A 5000-nucleotide genomic window follows, 5' to 3' on the forward strand; every position below is an offset into this window, starting at 1 on the left:
AGGGAAAGGAGGGGAAAGGGGGAAGGGAAGGGAGGGAGGGGAAAGGGAGGGGGGAGAGGGGGGAAGAAAAGGGGAAGGGAGGAAGCAGGAGGAAAGGAGGGAAGACGGGAGAGAAGGAGGAAGAAAAGGGAGGAAAAGAAGGGGGAAAGGGGGAGAGGAAGAAAGGAGGAGGAAAAGGGTACGGGGAGAAGAGGGAAGAAGGAAGGAGGGGAAAAAGGAATATTAGAAGGAGAAAGAGAAGGGATAAAAAAGGGGAAAGAGAGGAGGGATGAAGCGATAAGAGGGGTGGAGAGGGGAAGGATGGAATAAGTAAAAGGGGGAAAAAGAAGAGGAGGGGAAGAGAGAGACAGGAGGAACGGATAAGCGAAAGGGAAAAAGAAGAATAAGAACAGGGAAGGGGAAGGTAAAAGAGAAAAAAGGAAAGGAGAGAGGAATAAGTCAGAAATAGAAAATGAGGAGGAAGAGGAAAAGTGAAGGGAACAAAGCGGTAGAAATGGAAAGAAACAACAGGGAAGAAGGAGAGATTAAAAGGAAACAAGGGAGAGTAACGAAGGAAAGAATTGGTTGAAAAAAGGTAAAGAAAGGAGAAATCCGGAAGCGAAGAGAGAGAGTGAAGAGAGGAAGAGAGAGGAGAGAATCGGAGAGGAGAGAGAGAGAGAGAGAGAGAGGAGAGAGGAGAGGAGGAGAGAGAGAGAGAGAGAGAGAGAGGAGAGAGAGTTTAGTTGGTTGGATCCATTTGTACAATGGAGATTTGGTGGACATACTGTTGTTTGATTTGTCACGTGATGTCAGAGTGGACTGGCGGAACGAGTCCTTGCGCCTGGTGCCCAGCCACAGCAGTAACCTCAGGGACAGTGAATTTCGCGCTGGGGGAGCGCGACCGCCGACCTGGATGAGAGACCGACACGTACCATGTACTCGGAGGAGAGTGAGAGAAGAGAGGAGAGAGAGAGGAGAGAGAGAGGAAAGAGAGAGAGAGAGAAAGAGAGAGAGAGAGAGAGAGAGAGGAGAGAAGAGAGAGAGAGAGAGAGAGAAGAGGAGGAGGAGAGAGAGAGAGAGGAGAGAGAGAGAGAGAGAGAGAGAAGAGAGAGAGAGAGAGAGAGAGAGAGAGAGAGAGAGAGAGAGAGAGAGAGAGAGAGAGAGAGAGAGAGAGAGAGAGAGAGAGAGAGAGAAGGAAGAAAAGAAATGAGCAGAAGAAGAAGAAGAAGAAGGAAAATAGAAGAAAAAGAAGAACGAAAATAGAAGAAGGAAAAAAAGAAGGAAAATAGAAGACGGAGAATAATAATAAGAAGGAAAATAATAATAAGAAGGAAAAGAAAATAGTAGAAGGAAAATAGAAGGAAACAGAAGGAAAAGAAAGGTGAAACAGACGAAGCAGGAAAGAAGGGATAAAAAGGAGAGGAACGAAGTAGGGAGAAAAAATGAACGACTCTAGTACTAATCATAATACTAATAACAAAAATAACAGCAACGATAACCATAACCATAATCAACACCTACCGAATTTAGACAAATAATTTACTAAGTCCCTCCTAATCGTAGATATTATTATATTTATTTAGTTTATTTATTTATTTATTATTATTATTACTATTATTACTATTATTTTATTATTATATATTTTTTTACTATCATCATCACGTCTTTTTTTAAGTAAATTCACGAAACTCCGACTCTGATTGAATTGATGATCCAAGACGTTCTCGTGTCTGCGAGACCCAGTTACAGAAATAGTCTTTGTCTCCTTCTCATTCCCTTCCCTTTGTCTCCTTTTCGCTCTTCCATTTTCTGAAAGAAGAGGAATTTGGAAGAAAAGTGATGTTGACAGAAGAGGGAGTTTTACGATCAGATGGAGAATAAGAAGGATTAAGAAACGAAGCGACAGCAATATTAGCAATACGATGAAGGATAAGGATCATAATAAAATCCAGTAATAATAAAAAAATCAAAATCAAGAAAATATAGAAAAGAAAAGGAGAAGGAGAGAAAGGGAAAGAAATAAAGAAAACGGCGACCGAAATCTCCTCCTTTTAGCCAAGCAAGATGGCCGCCGAGGAAGAGAGGGAGAGAGGAGAGGATCTCGTATAATATTTACAACCCTGCCTCGAGGCCCCTGATGGTGGACGAGACAAGGGAAGAGGAAGAGGAAGAGGAAAGGGAAGAATGATGATGAAAATGAGAGGATGAGGAAGGAGGAGGAGGAGGAGGAAGAAAAAGGGACGAAGAAGAAGAAGAGGATGGGAATCAGGAGGGAAAGGAGGGAGATGGGGAGAAGCAGGGAGAGAAGGAGGAATAGGAGGAATAGGAAAGGAGAACAGTATGGGATAAAAGAAGAAGAAGAAGAAGGAATAACAGAAGAAGCAAAAAGAGGAATAGGAGACGAAGAAGGAGGAGGAGGAATAGGAGAAGAAAACGAAGGAGGAAAAAGGAATAGGAGAATAATAATAATAATAATGAGGAGGAATAGGGGAAGAAGAAGAAGAAGAAGAAAAGAACAAGGAGGGGAAAAAGGAGGAGGAAAAGAAGGGGGGATGAGAAGGAGTAGCGACGCCTGTTGCTCAAAAACCTTTTCCTGCAAGACTTTTGTGGTTCTTGGACACGCTAAGACACAGCTCGAGTGAAGAAGGAGCTAGGAGGTGACATGCAGGGTTAGAAGATGGAAGAGGAGGAAGAGAAAAAGAAGGAGGAAAGGAGAGATAGGGAGGGAAGGATAAGGAATGAGAGAGAAAGAGAGGAGAGAAGAAACGGAGAGAGAAGGATAAGGAATGAGAGAGAAAAAGAAGGAAGAGGGGAGAAGAGAGAGAGAGAGAGAGAGAGAGAGAGAGAGAGAGAGAGAGAGAGAGAGAGAGAGAGAGAGAGAGAGAGAGAGAGAGAGAGAGAGAGAGACTGAGAAAGGGAAACGGAAAAAGAGATGAAGAGAGAAAGAGAGAAATGCTGTTAACCCTCACCCTGCCAATGCTGTGACCGGGGCGAGGGAGCTGGAGTGACTGTGAGGCTGAAACGAACTCCTCTCGATCGGCTATCCAGCTTGTTCCTGAAGTGATATGGAATTTTGCAACTTGCAACGGAGACCATGTCCGAGGCCTGTAGCTTGTAGCGGAAGCAACATAGAGCTTGGAAATCGCATCCTAAACAATGTCACACAGGAAGTCCATACCTTGCATCAAAGACAACAAGAAGCTTGCAACTTGCATTGGAAGCAGTGTGTAGCTTGAATCAGAAACCATATCGAAAACTTGCAACATGCCCTGAAAGCAACATGGAGCTCACAACATTTATTGAAAGCAACATAGAGCTTCCGTCTTGCATCCGAAGCAACATCGGAAGCTTGCAACATGCAACTAGCGACGTGGGGCCGCCTTGATGACTCATATTGTGTGTAGAGAGACGAGGGTTGATTGGGTACTAAAGATTTTCTGTCAAGACGAAACGACCGAGATGCTGTAAACATCAATTGGGAAGGTCGGTTGGGAGAGAAGATACTGGGGGGGAGGGGGGGCGAAAGAAAGAAAGAAAAAAAAAGAAAGAAGTAGAAGTAGACAGAGATGGAAAAGAAAAGAAAAAGAAAAAGTATGTGTGTGAGTGTGAGAGAGAGAGAGAGAGAGAGAGAGAGAGAGAGAGAGAGAGAGAGAGTGTGTGTGTGTGTGTGTGTGTGTGTGTGTGTGTGTGTGTGTGTGTGAGAGAGAGAGAGAGAGAGAGAGAGAGAGAGAGAGAGAGAGAGAGAGAGAGGAGAGAGAGAGAGAGAGAGAGAGAGAGAGAAATATCTAAATAGATAGACAGACAGATAGACATACAGAGAGAGACACACGGAGAGAGAGAGAGAGAGAGAGAGAGAGAGAGAGAGAGAGAGAGAGAGAGAGAGAGAGAGAGAGAAATGTGGCGAATGGCAGATAAGATAAGAAAAAGAAAAACGCGAGAAACAGACAAGGAAAGAAAGAAGAGAAGGGGAGGAGAGAACAGCGCCACCTTTAGCTCAATCGATAAACTATCTAATAATGAATGAACAGGTACAAATTGGCCAGGCACTACAAATATATATTTTTTTCCTCATTTTTTTCTCATACGCGATTAATACCAGAGCTGAATCTTTGACTTCAGCTTGACTATTTTAAGTTAGGTTTGCCTAAGTTTTGATTTGATTAGGGTAGCTTTGGGTTAGCTTAAATTTAGTCAGGTTTATCTTAAATAAGGTAGTGTAAGGTAAGGTTCATTAGTTAGCTGAAGATAAGCGTAAGTTATCTTAAGCTACATTACGTTAAGTTGGCTTAAGGTGGGTTGATTAATCAGTCTAGGCTGATTTTATGCATAATATATATATATTTTAAAATATAAAACAAAAATAAACAGAAACCAATAAAGCGATCGAGATATAAACACTCTGAATTGAGAATCTAGAGAGCGAGAGAGAGAGAGAGAGAGAGAGAGAGAGAGGGGAGAGAGAAGAGAGAGACGGAGAGGGGGAGAGAGAGAGAGAGAGAGAGAGAGAGGTGTATAGAGAGAGGAGAGAGAGAAGAGAGAGAGAGAGAGAGAGCGAGGAGAGAGAGAGGAGAGGGTTAGAAGAGAGAGAGAGAGAGAGAGAGAGAGAGGGAGCGAGAGAGAGAGAGAGAGAGCGAGAGAGGGAGAGAGAGAGGGAGAGAGAGAGAGAGAGAGGGAGAGAGAGAGAGAGAGAGAGAGAGAGAGAGAGAGGAGGGGAGAGAGAGAGAGAGAGAGAGAGAGAGAGAGAAAGAGAAGAGAGAGAGAGAGAGAGAGAGAGAGAGAGAGAGAGAGAGAGAGAGGAGAGAGAGAGAAGAGAGAGAGAGACGAGAGGAGAGAGAGACGAGAGAGAGAGAGAGAGAGAGAGAGAGAGAGAGAGAGGAGAGAGAGAGAGAGGAGAGAGAGAGAGAGAGAGAGAGAGAGAGAGAGAGAGAGAGAGAGAGAGAGAGAATCATTAAACCAGATCATTAAGACAGATTATTAGATGAATAGACAGATGGCGAGGTGGATAGATAGATAGATAGATG

The sequence above is a fragment of the Penaeus monodon genome, chromosome 40, assembly GCF_015228065.2.
Source record: "Penaeus monodon isolate SGIC_2016 chromosome 40, NSTDA_Pmon_1, whole genome shotgun sequence".
Taxonomy (NCBI): domain Eukaryota; kingdom Metazoa; phylum Arthropoda; class Malacostraca; order Decapoda; family Penaeidae; genus Penaeus; species Penaeus monodon.